Source organism: Poecilia reticulata, chromosome 5 (assembly GCF_904066995.2).
Source record: "Poecilia reticulata chromosome 5, P_reticulata-male-v2, whole genome shotgun sequence".
In the NCBI taxonomy this organism is placed as follows: domain Eukaryota; kingdom Metazoa; phylum Chordata; class Actinopteri; order Cyprinodontiformes; family Poeciliidae; genus Poecilia; species Poecilia reticulata.
Genome location: NC_088834.1, coordinates 10,408,966 through 10,428,077, shown reverse-complemented (window position 1 = coordinate 10,428,077; position 19,112 = coordinate 10,408,966). Strand labels below are relative to the sequence as shown.

General features: G+C 37.7%; 1 protein-coding gene across 13 annotated transcripts in view; it reads left to right on the top strand.

Moving 5' to 3' along the window:
• The first annotated feature begins 477 nt into the window (after positions 1-477).
• r3hdm2 (R3H domain containing 2) overlaps positions 478-19,112 on the top strand; it is a 50,573-nt gene continuing 31,938 nt past the window's right edge. For 10 of the 13 annotated variants that reach the window (XM_081607000.1, XM_008408456.3, XM_017304915.2 and 7 more), the window contains exons 1-2: positions 478-760; positions 1,091-1,144. The gene's annotated coding sequence lies outside the window, so the exon portion shown is untranslated. Of the gene's footprint in view, positions 761-1,090; positions 1,145-8,398; positions 8,457-9,570; positions 10,155-19,112 lie in introns of those variants that run through there. The other 3 variants (XM_081606999.1, XM_017304911.2, XM_008408455.3) reach the window with 3 other exon arrangements.

The window sequence follows — 19,112 nt, the reverse complement described above, 5'->3', positions numbered from 1 at the left end:
ATTTTCTTTTACCTTCACGGTTTTACTTTCGCAATGAAATAAAAAAATATGTGTTGCACTCTTAGTGCAACTATGTTGAGAGGATGACAGTTTCATCTGACAGATCAGGGGTTTGCAACCTGCAGCAGTTCAGGAGTCACAAATAGCTCCTTAGCTCACTTAATATAATTAAGTGATGAACATTTGCATTGTTATTTTTTTTGTTTTGTTCTTTTGTGTTTCCTGTGGAAAAAAAAAAGAAAAAAAAAAGCAAAACAAAACACTGACCCTCTTGGTAATTTGCGCCACAACTGCCACTGGATTCAACTGAAGGTCCTTGTCTGAACGACAACGACTAAAAGGGCGCCCTTTGGTTTTCGCTTGTTGTTTTCGGGCTTTTTGCCTTCTATTTAAGATCGATAACGCTTTAACAACTTTCTCCGCACTCTGAACGTCTCTGAGTGAGCGACGGAAAGGTACGTCACTGACGTCAACAGTCAGTGAGGGGGGTGGGGGGCAAAAACTGACGCCGACACTCAAGCCGGAGCTGAGAAGAGGGGGACTAGTGTTTTGTTTATTTTTTCTTTAATTTATATCGTTTTATTCTTTAGTGTTGTGTTTGTATTTTGCAGTATTCCATTGACAGTATTGACTGCCCTGCTTTTAAGCGCTTGCTTTCCTGCCGTTAACTTTCGTGGCGCTGTCCCCTCACGCGGCGCTATTTTGACAGTCGGGTCGCAGTGATCCAACTCAGGCTAGCAGCAACATCACATTAGCAGCGGTAAGTCATTCTGGGAGCTAGCAAACCTAATCCCCCTATTTAAGGACACAGCAGTACTTGGATTGCTTTATAACAAGATTCCCATCGCTGTAGACATGTATTGTCTTGCCTGATGGACGTTGTTAACTTAAACAGTAGGATTTATGAGCTGTGGATACTTAGCGTACATTGAAAAGAAAAGGCTAGCTAGCCTGGCTAATATTAGCTTGGTGGCTAATTATACTCTTTGGAGGAAGCAGGCTAGAACGAGAAGCTAGCTATTGTTAGCAGCTAATATTTTCAGTCAACTGCACAGCCACGACTGACCATACTGCCGTATATCCTTCACAGTGACAACTTTAAGGATTTTCCACACAGGAGTCTAAACACGCGGCCACCAAAACGGTAAGCTGAGCCACGAAGATGACTTGAGATAATCTATAATTGATGATCTACTATATTTAGTCCCATTTGTAATGTAACATGAAACACCATCTTTAAAGTCCGCGTACTCAATGGCAGGCACGAGATGGCTAAGATAGCTCACAATCTTCTTCGTGGTGTGAGAAAGATGTTGCCGAGACTCGGCGTTTGTGTGAATAAAGTGGAAATTAAGCCATTTATAGTTGCGGATGGGTCCAAATGTTAAAATTGGAATACATTTAGAGAGACGTTTAAAGCACGCATCACTGTGCTGTAGATACTATGTGTGTGTATATATATTTATTTTATTTTTTTCAGTGAATACAAGAAAATGACTTATGTGTAGTTATGCTATAACAGATGAAGTAAAATAAAAACGGAACAAAGTTTTTAATTGGATGATTATGCCAGTTTTTGTTTAGAATATGCTAATCTTCCTTGATTGAATGGATGATATCGTTCTGATACTTTTGATTTAACGTTAAAGGGACTGTATTATGCATTTTCCAAGCTCATAGTGTCGTTTTGTAGCATAATCAAGTAAGGGTTACCTTCAGTTCTTATAAAATTGTGCATATGTCAAACATAACTTAAAATAAATTTGACTTCACACTTTGACACCTTGAAATTAGGCTTGTGTTTCTTTAAGAAGCTTCTACTCTTTCTGGCATTCTGCCTTCAGCTTATCATCACAGTGCCTTTCTATTGTGTCGTTTCAACTGGTCTTAGGTATGTTGGACTGAGAGGTGGTTTGCATGATAAACTCTGCAGATACACAGTTGTACCAGGTGTTTGCTAACTGCTGCTACCGCTAGTCTGGTGGAGCAGAGTAGGGAAGGCGTGAAGGAGGGGTTGTTCAGTGAGGCAGAAGCTCGGCTGGAGACTGCAGCTCCAAGGTGGAGCTTTGTGAGATTAAGTGTCTAGGCACCCCCCAATGGCTGCCATGGGAGATTCAAGAATTTCTCAAACATGCATGAATGAGTTAAAGCAACTCTCAAAGTATGTTTTTGATGAGGGATTAATATTATAATATGAAATAAAGCTCAAAAAGTCAATTTTATATTAAAACAGCCTTTTAAATTGCAATTTTAAATCCCTTTTAAAGTACTCTTTATTCACAAGCAACACCATCATGCAAACAATACATTCTTGAAAATGAAAATAATTGGATTTCATTGGAATTGAATTGAAGATCTCTTCCTACTTGAAGTTTAGGTGGTTGTTGTGCTCTCCCTAAGCTGGGTTTTCGCTGTACATTTATTGACCATCCCAACCTAAAATATTTAATTGTGAAATAATTATTTTAAAAATCTCACGTTGTAAGCTTGTTCTTGTGGTTGATGGTAGAGGTGTGCTGATTGATCGGCCACGGATCAGAATCGGCCGATTTCAGTGAAAAAGTGTATGATCGGTGGCCGCCGATTTTGCCAATCACCAAAACCGATCACATTTATCTCACTTTGTAGCCTGCGTGTGCAGCGTATCTCCTCTTTCCTCCACACTGCGCAATTGCGCGGCAACAAATCCTGTCATGTGGAACTATAACACTCAGAGTAAATGGGCACGTTTGTGTGTTGCGGCGGAAAATTACCTCGGGGTGAAGCACATCAAAATACATCATCACAACAAATTTAATATGCCATTTAAAAAACAAGCACTTGACAGGGTTTGGCTAAATTGATGCTCAATGCAGGAAAAAAAGGACATCCAGAACGGCCAGATAGCAGGCAAAGCAGCGCACAATACCAACACTCACCCAAATTAGCATCATGGTCAGAAAGCTAAACAAATAATCTGAAAAATAATTTAAATCTTCGAGCTGGCGGTGTAAGATGCTGGTTCTGCTTTCGCTCTTGGACCGTCGCTGTGCTACTGGTAGTAATATTTCACAGACGTAGCGCCGCTCAACCTCCACCAGACGGTGAATTCTCACTCCGAACATCTGCTTAAAGCTGCATCCTGTAACTTAAAAAAAGAACAATTTTAAATGTGTATTAAAAATGTCTATTATGTCTAAATTAGGTGAATTTATTGCCAGATAATTTTTCCATTTTGCTAGATAACATAGTATCATTTATACCTAAAGCGAAAAATTAACAACCATTCCAGGCGATTGGCAGTGATCGATGATCGGCAGAGATTGGCCTCATGGATGATCGGTATCGGAATCGGCAGCAAAAAACCTGATCGGAGCATCCCTAGTTGATGGTTGTTCAGTGTGCCAGGTGCATCTCAGCTCTCTCTCAACTAAAAAAAAAAATTAAATGAAAGGTGTCAAATATTATCTGGAAAAATTGAGCAGTGTGACTTTCACTGTGACTGTGTCTGAATCGTGCCCTCTTTTGCCCAGCCATGTCTCAGTTCCCACCTCCTCTCCCTCTTTTCAGCTGCTGACTGACAATAGGTCCATTAACCGCTGTAACTCAGCAGCAATTTGTGCAATCTAGTGTCTTCCATCTAGCAATGTGGCACAGGTTACCATTAAGCTTTTATAATGTCCTGCTTGCACAGTGTGACACATTCAAGTCTTACGATTTTGGAATTTGCACACTGTGTTTTGGGCTTTAATTAAAGGTGGAAGCTGACAGCGGAATTTGAATGTGAGCAACAGGACTGCCACACATTCCCAATGTGAAAATGTCACAATGGGAAGTGACATTTTCAATTTGGTTTATTAATATACACTGCTGTAGTTTCTCAGTCATTTGTAACTATTTACTTAGTGCTAATTCGCAACAAACATTGCTTCAAGGAATTTTACAAGCAGAAAAGTCAATCAAATTGTGCAGACAGACTTAAAGTCAGTTACATGCATTTCAAATTGATCATAGTCATCAAATAAAGTTGGAAAGTTTAATTTTCCAATTGTATAAAAAGTTTTCTTAAGAAATCTAGTTGATTGTATTGACTTGCTGCTTTCAATCCTATAGATAGCAACAGTGGACAGTTGCTTGCATTGTGTCATTGACTTTGCAGCAGTCCCTCATTCTCAGCGCGAATGTGGTGACGACGAAAAGGAAAAGTCCCTTTTTAACAGGAAGAAACCTCAAGCAAAAAAAACCTGGCTTGGTGTGAGTGGCCATCTGCCACAACTTACTGGTAGTTTAAGAAGATAAAGCAGATGTGTAAATAAAAACAAAAAAAACGCAGATGTACTGGTCAAGGATTTGTTTTTATGTTTTATGTCCTCATTTAGGAAAGAAACACAGCTACATGGATACGATTTCAGGTCCAGAGGATAAGACGGAGCACAAAGTTGCTCACAAGAAAGACTCAGCCATTGTTCCTCAAAAAGTTTATTCTTTTTGAGGAAAGACAGAGAATAAACTTTTTGAGGAGTAGATATTCCTTAAAATTTTTACTCGATTAATTAAAACCCTATGAAGTCCTACTTGTTGAAGCTATAATTCTTTTTACACTTATTTTGAGGTATCAAATCAGTATAGGCTTTCTGTACGTTTTTTTTAAAAGTCTAGCATTCAATCATTTTAATTTTAGACCTTGTAAATACGGGTGCACTGATAGCAGTGTCCTGGCCGATTGCCAATTAAACTTTTAAAAATCTGACCTTCCAATTGAGATTTTGGCCGATACCAATTTACAGAAAATAAGCTATAAATTATTTATTTTGGAGTTGCATTTATATCTAAATATTTCTTTAGTTTAATTTTAACCTTATGCATCTTGGGGAAAAAATACTTGACTTTTGTGCAATATGTCAGTTCTTTTCTGAATGAACAATTGCGTGCTTTCATTAATTTAGTTACTGAATATTATGTCATCAATAATAAACAATGGAACTATGTGGACTGTCACAAATCAAATAATTTTTCTTTGTAACTCAGGGTGTCGTTGCAGGTTTACGGTTGTCATTGTCTTTGTATTTACTTTGTGAATTCAATAAGCAAGTTGGTGTGGCTGTTAATATGTTTTGCTTAACTTGGAAAAACCTTTCGTTAAACTGAAAATTTTCCATTTGGAGTTTGAGTGACATTTATTTCTTTACAGATCGGTTTTCACTATATCAATTTTAGCTTTGCATAGTATTTATGTCTTCTTAAGTTTACTGTCCTATTGAAGTCTAATTTCTCGATCCACAAGATGAATTTACAGTTTGTAAAACACATTTTTGTTGAAAAATGGTCATTGCTCTTTGTGTCTTGGCTATAGCCCTACTTTTTGACAGTGAAGCTGAAAATAGCAAGATTGCTGTGATAATTAGATGGGATCACAGCACAGGCTTTCAGAGCTGTGATTCAACCATCTGTTCTGGGAAAGCGACATGTGCATTTGTAAATGGAAAAAAAAACATTATTTGCATTCTCAAATGATGTGAATTTTAAAAATTGCCAATTGAGGATTACCAGCAGAGCCACATTTGCTGATAAAATTGCCATGAAAATCTGTTCTCTAGTAGTTTAATGGACTATTATAGTTTTCTGTGGTTAAAGTTTCTAACAACAAGAGCAATTTTCCATAAAAACTGTAGGTTTCACTGAGAACTAGGTTTTCTGTTTGAGTTGTTAAAGTGCTGACTCTAGCCTAGATAAGCTAGTGCTACTATAGCACCAACTGTTATTGTCCAGAGCAAAGAGCAGTTGACTTCATAGTTTTTGATTGAGACCAAACAGACTTTTTGTGGCACCTATTTAAAATCCAGTGCAATGGAACAAGATGTGTTATGAATTTTGGCCTGCCTAGTGTTTTGCCTTACATTCACAGTTACTTTTTTCAAAGCTAATATTAAACAGTACTTGCAACATCACAATTTATGCAATTCATGAACTAAACAGTTCACATATTTACAGGATAATAAAGGATGCAGGTGGAAGATACAGGCGGAAAGATTTGCTTAAAGATTCGTCAGTGGAAATGTTCAGTGATAAACCAACATGGCTCTGCTGTAGGAAAGAAATCAGACATGAGCTGTTATCAAATTGAAGTAGGACTAGCATCAGTTTCTGGTTTTACAAAAAAAGGCTTGTTGTGGCTGATGTCTCGATGAAAATGTGTGCTCTGTAACAAAACAGACCCTTCCTGAGGTGTTGGTGTAAGGGACAAATCATTGAGAAAACATAATCTATAGTGAGATCTGCTCAAGGTGAGTCATTGAATCCACTATCTACTGTTGCTAAGGCCACCAGTGAGAGAGAGAGAAAATAATCTGCTTCTCTGACAACATATTTTCCCCTTTTGTACCCTGCAGCTTGTGAATCTTTATGTGGTATCTGTTTCTGCATTGCACGAACATTTGTAAATGGATTTAAAACAATTTGTTTTGTGAAGGTGCTTATTTTAGTCTGCTAATGCCCAACTGCAAGTTTTACGACCAGACCTTATTGTTTTTGATTTCTTATTAAATACTCATAATAGCCAGAGTTGTCATTGCAAAAGTATGATTTGAGTATTTTCTAGAATACCATCATGAAAACTCTTGACTGTAATTATGTTTGATGCAGTCAGTTTGTCAGCAAGGTATCCATATCAGCTTCTGTTTCTGAATCTGTCTATAGAGCAGCATAAGTAGAAGAGTGTCTTTTTCTAGAGAGATTTGAAGAGCTATTTATAGATCTCTGCCAAAGCACCAAGCGTGGTGCTGTTGCTGCTGCTTCTCTTCTCTTTACCGCTCCTGAGTCTGTTCATCTCCCTCTCCATCTTTATTTGTTCCCCTTTCTTTCATGTTCTTGTGACTCCTATTGCATTTCCGTTTTTAGTGTTTTTGTTTTTCAGTTTGCTTTTCATGCCCATCTTTCGCTTCAGTTATATACATTATTGACTTGAGCAGAAGGGAATTGACAGCATCAAGTCTGGCCTGAAACTGGGTATGTGTCACTTAAGAGTCAGTGATCCAATAGTGGAGGTTTTTCACAGAACACATAAAGGAAAAACCAACATTTCAGGTTTTGCTTGGTGTTTGTGTATGCCTTTCTTATAGGTTTTCAATTGCAGCAGACTTTACTCACCTACTAATAAGCTCATAATGAAGAAATATATTTTCAATAAATTTTTATTGTTTTAGTTTCTCTGGTTTTAGAACAGAACTAAAACCAAGTACTGCATGTACGTTGCAGTTTTGACATGCAACGTACATGCAGTACGTTGCATGTCAAAACTGAGGGATAAACCTCATCAGTCACTGTTGTTCCTTTGACTTTTTATTCTCGCTGGATGACTCCTCTTTCTCTTCGCTGCTTTCCATCTCTAGCAGTTCTGCAAAAAGGAGCAACCAGGTTGTTCAAGTGCAGTCGCAGCTGGACTTGTTTTAGGCATTAGATGGCATTAGTGCATGGCATCCCCTTTATCCCAGTCATGTGGTCACCCTAAGACAAATTTGTCCAGGGTCATGCTAGGATTACAAAGTCATCAATTGGTTTGTTGTCTTAATGTATATAAGGTTTGCAAGTTTTAAGGGGAGTAGCTATTCATTTTCTCGACTTGTTAATGTTTTGCACAATTCTTAGACTGTGAGTGTGTTGAGGTGACTGCACTCATCACAGTCACCACCGCAGCTAATGCTGCCCTGTTGCATCCAAGTAAAATGTATGATGCAAGCGTAGAAAATCTGCCCTTTTGATGAGAACAAAAAAGACTATGTAAATTTGAACCTTCATCTTTTTACCGATGGACAACCTTGAAGGTAAATGAAAGGGTTTCCCTCCGTGCTTTAGGTGCCAAACTAACAAGAGAAACAAGGTGATTTGTTTTCAAATGAACTGCGGCCAAAAAACATTCTGAAAACAATATGTTGCTTCAGTACCTGAGCTTACTATTTATTAATACAACTCTAAGCTTTTCAGTAAGGACAACGTGCTTTTAACGCATTGATAGTTATCATTGCAATAACTATATTGGTTGCAATTGATACACATTTTCCCAACTCTAATGTTGTTTCTCGTTACCACAATGTGCCCACCACTTTTTATGGTTTTATTAATTATTAGTTTCTCTAAAATCTGTGTCTAATGTGGGCATCAAGGACAGTGAAAATCCACTCAACTGGTTAGATTAATTTTTTGCATGCTGGACATGAATGCATGTTGCTTGAAATATAATATCCTACCAAATATTGCATTCAGTCAGTCCTTTGACTGATTGGATGCAATCAGTAGTCACTGATGCTGTGATGACAGTTGTGATTCAATATATTGTGAAGATATATTGTGAAGCTGTAAAGTTGTCTATGCTCAACAAAAAGGTGACAGCAGTCATCATGTCTTTGATACTTTTGTCTTATAGTTAAATCCTCCATGAAGATTGATTAAGAGCCCTGTGACATGTTTCTGTAGCTGCTGTGGTAAGTCTGTGGAAGAAATACCTTCAGTGAACTAGATGGCAGTAAGATGAGTTCCTTAGGTCATATTTATTATCTGACTCTTATACACACTTAATTTGTTTGAGTATTTGAATTAGAAACGCACATAATAGCTTAGATATGGGGCAGGAAACTTGCAGAATTTTGGCTTCTTGTGAGTAAAGAAATGTTTATATGACATTAAAAGTGAAACATTCAAAAATAGTTCAACAGTAGGTATCTAATCTAAGAGAAATGGTGACTTATAGACTTTATAAGATTAGGGACATTGCTAAATGTTTTTTTTTATTTAACTCATATCTTCAGGTTACATAATTCCTCCATGAAACATCAGATTGACATCTTAAGAAAACATTCATATGGAGTAGAAAAGTTTTAAGTGCAGGTTTATAGTGATGTAATTTTTATGTTTTCAAAATGAATAACATTATAGTGTGATATAACGGAACTGCATATTTAGAAGTGACAAACAATGCTGATAGCGTTTTATTTACTCTTGTATATTCTCAACATTGTATGTAACTTTGATTACTGTTCCTGCCATATTATCTACATCTGGTGTTTTAGTTGTCAGAAACTGGCATGGTCACTATTACTCAAAGATAATTAGAAGCTGGGCCAAAACCTTAGTTGACCACACATGTTTCAGTTGAAGCTTTACCCAATCAGAACACGGCTACAGAGCTTAAGCAACTGCCTTACATAAAGTTTGCTGCTAATATAATTTTTGTCGCTGAACTTTTGATTGCCCCTGTTCCGCAGCATCTTTCAGCTGACGTTTGCAGTTAAGTGACTGTATGGAGAACATGCAAATATGTTGTCTAGTGGGAATAAGGTTTTCCTTGCTAATGAGGTGGTTTAATTTTTTTCTTCCTCAATCTCCTTTTCTTCCCTTCTCACATTGCTCCCTGGGTATAATTTTTATTTTTCATCCATTGCAGCAGTGCTAGAGTTTCACCAGCAGCTGTCAGTACTTGAAGCTTATTCAGTTTGGCCAGACACAGGCTGCAGATGATGACAGAGCTTCCGAAAAATGGAGAGTGATGAATGGTGCCTAGTGTGTCCTCAGACTATGTGACGTATCTTTCTTTTTTCTTTTTTCTTTTTTTTAACAGAACAAAACGAAACCTTGAAACTGCATCTATTAAATTACCATTTACTGCAATTACTCATTACAGAGAAGTGCTGTTGAATCAACTGATGTGCTAACGGATCCAAGCAGCCCTTTTAACAGCTGGGCTTCTTGAATGCCCTGCTTCGGCAGTCATTGCAACTATATTGTTACAGAGGCAAAGAGCAAACAAGATGTGTAGGGGAGAGAGTGAGAATCTGCACGAAAGGGAGGGTTTGAGGAGCAGGGAGCGGTACAAACTGTGCGCATGATAGCATAAGAGTGGTAGGCAAAGAGGGGGCTAGTTTGCGAGCAAGGTTTTTCTCTTTTCCGCTGTAGTGCCTGTGCCACATTCAGATAAAGGGGGGGAAGCCAGAAGAGACCATTCTCATAAAACCAATTAAAAAAGCAGAGCCGATAGTAGCTTCAGCGAGGAAGGTAACGCACCAGGCGTGAAGATGAAGAAAAGTACAATGAGCTGAAGATAGTGGCAGACCTCGAGTCTCTTGAATCTCTCTTCACTTGCTGCAGAAAATGGAATTCCTTCATTTGTACTACTACATGCTGAGGTAAATATTTTAAAAGCTTGGTCTTGATTGAGTGCTGCATTCACTAATTAATCCTTTTTTTTTTAACTGTGGTAAAGTTCTTTTAGTTGTGAGACTCCTGCCTTAGCAGAAGATCAACAAGGCTGTTATCTACATGTAGTTGAGGTTGTGTTGCATCTGTGTAATTGTGAGCTTTATTAAATTGGTGTATGATGTAGTTTTATTAGCGATTATTTATCATGCATTGGCACTACTGTAATGACTTATAATGGCAAGAACATCTTTTAAATGTTCTTCCTCTTATAAAAAATGTAAAAGATCCCTGCAGCATAGCTAAAGTCCTAGAGTAGCTTGGCAATTGTGGCCTGTATCTTAAACAGTTCTCCATATTTATCTAATTTAATTTAGGCAATTCTGTTCTGGTTTTGTTATTGTTGGTGGTCTTTAATAGATGCTTACTAGTCAAGTTTGTGCTTACTGGTCAGTTTGTGCTTAAATAGATGATATAGATGTACAGACAAACATTGTTTTTTTTCTGAAGCATTGATGAGGTAATAAGGAATTCCCTTCCTCTGTCTCTGTGTGGGAGGGTGGGGTTGGTCTGGTGGGGTGGAGAGTCACCAAGAAGTAGGCGCTTCCTTCCTTAAGCTGCAACACTGTCAGTTTAAGGGAGGAGGGAAGAAGTGAGGCTTTAAAACCACTTTCATAAAACACATTTGACATTTCATCATTACCCCCCTCCCATAGATTGATAGGTGCTTTACAATTAAGGGGTATTCAATATGTAGGCTTGATTTAAAGCTAACCTTTGACCTTTCCTGTGAGTGAAATTCAGGTTTATCTGAACATTTGCAATTGCGTCTGCACCTTTATTTATGGAACACTGTGTGCAGGAACAGAGAGTAGATAGGAAGGTGAGAGGGAGGCTGCACAAGCGTGAGAAAAGCATAACAACAGATCCTTCTTGAATAAAAAAATCTATTGCTATAAATAGCAATCCATTCTAATGGTGTGAGCACAGATTCAGGTTTAGAGGGCCAGACTTTTCCTCCCCTTAGCTTGTATGGTGGTTCTGCTGTTTAAAAATCAGCACCACAATGCTCTTCATCATTTCCTCCCCTTCTGTTTTTTTTGTTTTTTTTTGTTCACTTGGCCTAAATCTGTCTTGTGTTGTATCTGGCCTGTTTATATAATGAGTGCCTCTATGTGCATGTGTATGCATCTATCTCAGCATTAAAAACAACAAGCATACATCTCCTTCTCATCAGCTGCTGGATCTGTTCAGTTTGCCTTATTTTTACAAAATGCAAAGGATTTAATGATATTCCCTTGTCGGTTAGAAAAGACAAATGCCCACCAGAGCAACCCAACATTAGATAAAAAAGCTGCATGGGTGTTGGGTTTCAAGACATTTTCCTTCTTCAGCTGCTGGATCTGTTCAGCTGGATCTGTAGGTTTTAGTCAAAAACGTACAGAGAAATGGGACCAAAGAATGTTTCCCAAACTGCACACCAAGAACTGATGTGACCAAACATGAATGTATACCTTTGAGTAAAATTCTGAAATCCTAATCTTTACTATGGGGAAATCGTTTTGTACATGTGATTAATAGTTGCGTAGTTTCCAACTTTGTAAACTGATTTCCTACGTTGTGCACCTACAGGAAACTAAGGGTGCATTTACACCTGCCCTGGTTAGTCCACTTTAATCGAACTCTAGTTTATTTGTCTAGAAAGTCCGGTTGGTTTGGGAGGTGTGAAGGTGCAATTGAACTCTAATGCAGAGTTTCAAACTTGAACGCTTGGCAGTCAAGAGTTTGGAAGTCTTGAATGCCAAGCTGGCCGTTCCTGCTGGGCATTCTGAGTAAATAGACTCACACATTTGTTTTGGTTTTTTCTCTAGCGGGAGAAATTACTTTAAATTTTTTACCAAAGACGAAAGAGAAATTCTACAACCATTAATATCTGACTCCACTCCACTTTTCTTTACATTTTACGACGAAGGAAGTAGTGCTCTTGTTTTCTTCTGAGGTTTTTGTGTCGTTTTCTTCAGTGATTTTCAGTGCAGCGGCACCACAGGCAAGGGGATGAAATGGTTTTGTTGAACACAGTGCAGAGTGAAAACAAACTGCACCAGCGGGAAATGCAACAAATGTTGTAGTTTTGGTCCCCAATTGACCCGAGTCTACTGGACTATCAGGTGTGAAAACACCCAAAGTTGTCAGTATGCTAGCTGAGGACTGATTGTTTTGTTAGAGGAAGCAAATAGAGGAGCCAAAATAAGAAAATGAAATCTTATAGCAAACTTCAAAGAAGTAAAATTTAAAAATTATTATTGGAGAAACTATATACCCTCTGATATATAACGGGTTATGAAGGACAGGAGACTCATGGGGAAGAAAAACGGATGAAAAATGTTTCAGATTTTAGGTATAAAACATATTTAACAGATAAACAGATGGTAGAGCACATTGCTGATGTGACACTGCTGTCAAGTCATCTATGAGACCCAGAGACTAGCTTCTAATCTGAGCCAGAGCAGCAATGACATTCCACAGAAATTATAAGTAGGAAGCAAAGCAACCATGAAATTAACAATGGGGTATTTCAAATCAAAGGACCCGGTGAAAACATGACTAACAGTTTTCGAAGTTTATTAGGGATAGAAAACAAGTTGTAAAATGTCCACTGAAGTTTAGGATTTGCTCTCTTGCCACTGTGTGTACACTTTATAGTGACAGCCTGGCAGTTTGATTGACTAGATATTTTTCCCAGCATGAGGCTAGCTAGCAGGCAACTCTAGAACCTTGATCACTGTTGTTGCATGGCAGGCTAGAGACCCTGCTAAAAGTGTGCATGGTAAATCAGTGTGTTTGTGTTTATCACAAAGGAAAATTCTCATAATTTGAGACAAGCCCGTTTTACATACAAAAAAATGAACATATAGAGTTTGATTCTTACTTTATTAACTGCCAAATTTGAAGGACTCTAATTCCTGGTTCTGTACTATAACTTCAGCCATATTAATAGAATGAGTTTTGAGTTTTGCCTGACTAAAGTAGAAAAGCACAAGGCTAAATCTGAAAACCTGAGTTCCATAAGTTTGCTAACCTAGAGAAAAGTGGAAGGACCTGGAAAATGCCTTATTGTTCTTGTGCTTAGAAGGTGATTGGCAGATATTGGAAAAATATTAACATTTATAAAATTGTAGTTTCAACAAACTACTGAAAAGCAATAAAAAAAAATTGTGTTGAATATCAGGTACCTGCCATAATCCTTTCTACTGTTCAAAATACAGCCCATACCAAATATGAATGTTTTGAGTTGTTTTTATTAGAGGGCTAATAAATTGCTAAAAGGAAAATGTGTGTATATATATACATCATCATCATTAACATAAACCTGCCTGAATAATATACAGCAAAATTTTGCAGTGAATCAAATTTAGTTGCATTGCAGAATATCCAAAATGTTCCTGATTTACACAGATGGGACTACATCTCTTACAGTGGATCGCAAGTATACAAACTTTTTTAAAATGCTTGGTTGTATAAACAAAAATTGGGACCATCTCATTAATCTAAAATAAAGTTCTGTCCCAGTCGGATTTTTTAAAAACTTTTTGTCATTTGCATCCTACATCCATATACTGGTTTACATTGTGAATACAAAAGATGAGAAGAATCTTGCTGTGCATAAGTCATCATACTAAAATATTAAGATTGAAACAAACACTTTGAAAAATATTTATTAGTCCATAGCTTTTTCGTTACCGTAGCAACTTTTTTTTTTAAGTCGCTGGGTTCCTTACAGTTGAGAGCTAGCATTTGTGGCATCTTTTAGCTTTTTTTTTTTTTTTGTTAATCTCCCTCATAAGAAAAGCAACTCCAAAAGATTTTTTTCTTGTTGTCTAAGGAGGGTTGCTTTTTATTTTTTTCTGAATTTACTTGCTATGTTAGCAGATTAAAAACCTTCCAGCAGATTATTGTTTTAGTCATGTGAGCAGCTGTGGCGAGGGAAGGAGCTCTGTTGTTATTGCGTCACTGTTGCTGGAAGAAGTGTGGCAATTTGGGTAGGTGTGAATAGACTTAAATTGATTTTGATGCAATTGAGTATGAATTTTTTATTTTCTGTAGTTTTTTTACATTGAAATAGTAATTTTTTTTTTTTGACAAGAAAATAGGCATAATTTACATCACAGAATTTGTCCCTGGCACAGTGACAAAAGTCCTCAAATATTGAAGTAAAAACTGCACGCCTCTTTAAAATTAAGTAGAAGAAAAGACAAGCAGGCACTTGTTTGCGTTCTACATGTAAAAACATCCAGACCCTAATAAAATCTCCCTAAGGAAAATGTATTTTGCTCTGATGAAACAAAGTTTAAAGTTCTGTGATATTATCCAAAACGTGCTTAGCATCTCCCAAGAACACCCTGTCCATCTTAAAACTTAGCTCTGGGGTTCATTTTCTTCAAAGAGAATTAGAATGTGAACAGTTTGAAAAACCAATTAGTTTTGAACTACAGCTAGTTGAATATAGGCTAGAAAGATGAATAATGAGTTTGTTTTTCAACATTGCATTGAGTCCAAGGATATATCCTAGTTCACATAAGAATGAGGTTATTAGAGGAAAATCAAAGTTCTGGAAAAGCGTAGCCAGAGTCTCAAACCTGGTACTTCAACGAGGAGTTGTACATGTTTGACAGTTAACTATTTGACTCAAACATTAAGATGAGTAACCGTTAACTTACCCATGAATACAAGATGAGTTTTGCATGTGAAGCTACCTACTATCTTTCCCATTAAAAAAATAGTAGATTCTTTAATAAATCTGGATGTAATAAAGCAATATTAATACTAGCAGCAATATTGATGTCAGTAATGATGAAAGTTGAACATGAAAGTTGTCAAAACATGTTGAAATATAAAGACATAAGTATAATCAACAAGGGTGTTGCTGTAATGGATTATTGTCACACCAGATTATTTCATTGCTATAGTAAACTATATGTGATTAAGATGCAGATTGATTATTAAAAGTCACATTTATCACAGCTTTTTGTGCTTTTTTTGTCCAGCCCTATCTGGAAGTCTCACTTTGCTGATGTAAGCTCAATCTGTTCATTTCAAGGTGCAGCTTCAAGAGATCAGATAATCTCTGCCCTCATCAAGATGGAGTGGAACAGAACTGCGTGTGGTTAGACAGCGTGTTAGGGAAAGCATTCGTCTGTCTGCTCATTTCAATAACTGTGTTTGTGAATGAGTCACCTTCTGATCTCTCTGAAAATTCCAGAGTGTCTGTGTGGACACCTCCAAAGCATATTTTGTTGCATGTGTGTGGGCTTTGCTGTGTATATGTGATGGATCTGGGTTATCCGAGATTTAAGTAACTCGTATTGCTTCTGTTCTGTATGCTGTTTTATTTTTGTGATTTTATGCAAGCATCTAAGAAAAATACACCGGGCCTTGTGGTTGGGAAAAGCATGGGTCATGAGAGTGAAAAGGAAAGGAAAAATATGGGGGTGTTCAGGGATATGGCAGCTTTTCTCTTGGTGACAGAGCCTGTTGCCATGGAGCTGGTCCTCCCATTGGTGGAAGCACAGTCCAATCACATAAGAGTGCAGATTGTTTCATCATTGAGAAGTTTTTCCTCTCTTCCTGTCTCACTATCCACCCCTTGCTCCTCCATGTTTCCCTCCTGTCTTCTCTTTCCTATCTCTCCAGCACCCTCTTCCACTGCTCCCTGCTTCCAACACTGAAGGAAGCCGATAAATTACATAAGGTTTATAATAATCGCAGTAGCTGCTACCCATTTTTATTCCGGGAAAGTCAAACCAGCCATACTGGCACTGCAAGCCGAGATGTCCACAGATCTTAACATTCTTAAGAAGACAAGCTACCTAAGCACTTTGAAAATCAAAATCTATTAATTTCACAGTTAAGAAATGTCATTTAGCTGTATCTTGTCACAAAAGGTTTAAATGTTTTGACGAGCACATTAGAGACAGGCCAGCAGCTAAAGGGTCTCTGGTGCTGTTAAATTTTTTAGTGCCTGCCAAACTACAGTGAGGTATCTTTCTCAGACAGCTTAAAGATAATATTATTATATTATGTGACTGTCTTTACTCTGTTGCCTTCCCAAAGCTTATCTTAGTTTGGTGAATTATAACGATTTATTAATGATTCTGAGTTGTTTGGTTTTTTTCTATTGGTCTAATTTCCCTTTAGTTTTCTGTGCACAGTTTAATTATATGTTTGACTAAAAATGCATAGCTTGAGTACTTGGAAGCTTGTTTTTCAACTTGATTGAGCATCACCAGCTCTTTGTAGATCAAATGTCATGTTGTGTAGAGACACACAGACGTTTATTACTTTTGAACGCATCCATCATAGTTTCTATTTTGTGTGCTATGATTGTATATACAGGTCCTTCTCAAAAAATTAGCATATTGTGATAAAGTTCATTATTTTCTATAATATCATGATGAAAATTAAACTGTCACATATTTTAGATTAATTGCACACCAACTGAAATATTTCAGGTCTTTTATTGTTTTAATACTGATGATTTTGGCATACAGCTCATAAATACCCAAAATCCATGTCTCAAAAAATTACCATATCATGAAAAGGTTTTCTGAACGAGCAATGAACCTAATCATCTGAATCAACGAAGTAACTCTAAACACCTGCAAAAGATTCCTGAGGCTTTTAAAAACTCACAGCCTGGTTCATTACTCAAAACCGCAATCATGGGTAAGACTGCCGACCTGACTGCTGTCCAGAAGGCCATCATTGACACCCTCAAGCAAGAGGGTAAGACACAGAAAGAAATTTCTGAACGAATAGGCTGTCCCCAGAGTGCTGTATCAAGGCACCTCTGTGGGAAGGAAAAAGTGTGGCAGAAAACGCTGCACAACGTGAAGAGGTGACCGGACCCTGAGGAAGATCGTGGAGAAGGGACGATTCCAGACCTTGGGGGACCTGCGGAAGCAGTGGACTGAGTCTTGAGTAGAAACATCCAGAGCCACATTACACAGGCGTGTACAGGAAATGGGCTACAGCTGCCGCATTCCCCAGGTCAAGCCACTTTTGAACCAGAAACGGCGCAAAAGCGCCTGACCTGGGCTACAGAGAAGCAGCACTGGACTGTTACTCAGTGGTCCAAAGTACTTTTTTCGGATGAAAGCAAATTTTGCATGTCATTCGGAAATCAAGGTGCCACAGTCTGGAGGAAGACTGGGGAGAAGGAAATGCCAAAATGCCAGAAGTCCAGTGTCATACCCACAGTCAGGGATGGTCTGGGGAGCCATGTCAGCTGCTGGTGTTGGTCCACTGTGTTTTATCAAGGGCAGGGTCAATGCAGCAGCTATCAGGAGATTTTGGAGCACTTCATGCTTCCATTTGCTGAAAAGCTTTGTGGAGATGAAGATTTCATTTTTCAACACAACCTGGCACCTGCTCACAGAGCCAAAACCACTGGTATTACTGACTATGGTATTACTGTGCTCAATTGGCCTGCCAACTCTCCTGACCTGAACCCCATAGAGAATCTGTGGGATATTGTGAAGAGAAAGTTGAGAGACACAAGATCCAACACTCTGGATGAGCTTAAGGCCGCCATCAAAGCATCCTGGGTCTCCATAACACTTCAGCAGTGCCACAGGCTGATTGCCTCCATGCCACGCCGCATTGAAGGCTGCAAAAGGATTCCTGAAAAAGGATTGAGTGCATAACTGAACATAATTATATGAAGGTTGACATTTTTGGTATTAAAACACATTTATTTTATTGGTTGGATGAAATATGCAAATTGTTTGAGACAGGGATTTTGAATTTTCATGAGCTGTACGCCAAAATCACCAGTATTAAAACAATAAAAGACCTGAAATATTTCAGTTAGTGTGCAATGAATCTAAAATATATGACAGTTTAATTTTTATCATTACATTATGGAAAATGATTAACTTTGTCACAATATGCTAATTTTGGACCTGTATAACTCCAAACCATGAACTGCAGTCAGATGTAAGAAACCATGTATCTATGGTGTACACAGTCAGTTTTTAAGAATATCACTCTTTTTATATGCACAGGTGCAAAACTGAAACAGGACATCTGCATTCATTTGTTCAGAAAGAATGATTATTTAAAAATTTCCTGTGTAAAATATTTCTAAATCTTGCTAGGCAGGTTTCTTAGAAAGGAAATACACTGGGGAATTACCGCTGGGTTTGTTTGCCAAATTATTTTTGTACTTTTTACAAGAAGTTAAGTCGTGCATTTGTCTTGTAATCTTCACTCTTTTTGGTCAATCCTGGCAAATGTTATCTGTCCTCTCAAGGATGGCAATATATGTTACTGTAGTACTGTGTGGAAGATAACAATTGTTATCCAACCAGAATGGCTAAGCAATGCGGAGGTAGCCCTTTAGCGATTGGCTGAACGTGCTTTCATAGTTGCATATAAGAAAACAAACTGAATAATTACTATACGGGAAAATGCGAGTGGCTTGTTTTGTAGCAGTTTTTACATGAATGAGTGAAAGAATTATGATGTTCAGTTTATTTTTTATCATATTTTCCGTACTTTTGTCACTCTGAAGTACAAGTTGCATCACTCAAAAAATGTGTAATGAACATAAAATAAAACACACAAGTGGCATTTATTTAGAAATGTGAGGGGAATCTTGTCCATGTTAATCATTTGATCTGGTCTTGTTTTCTGTTGCCTGCACCGTTCACAAGACTCTTCCAGTGGCACGTTCTTTAAAAAACCCAACTATGGACTTGTTCTTCTGGCTTTGACTATCTTGCTTTCAGCCAATGATTAGCTTTACTTACGGCTGCAGATAGTATTGTTTTTAATTCTTGGTTCATATCATTCAGTGTACCGGTCAAAAAGTGCATTTTGATGAGGAAAAAAATGTATACATATAAATATATACCTCACAATAAATCGGAGGACCAATCAAAATATGA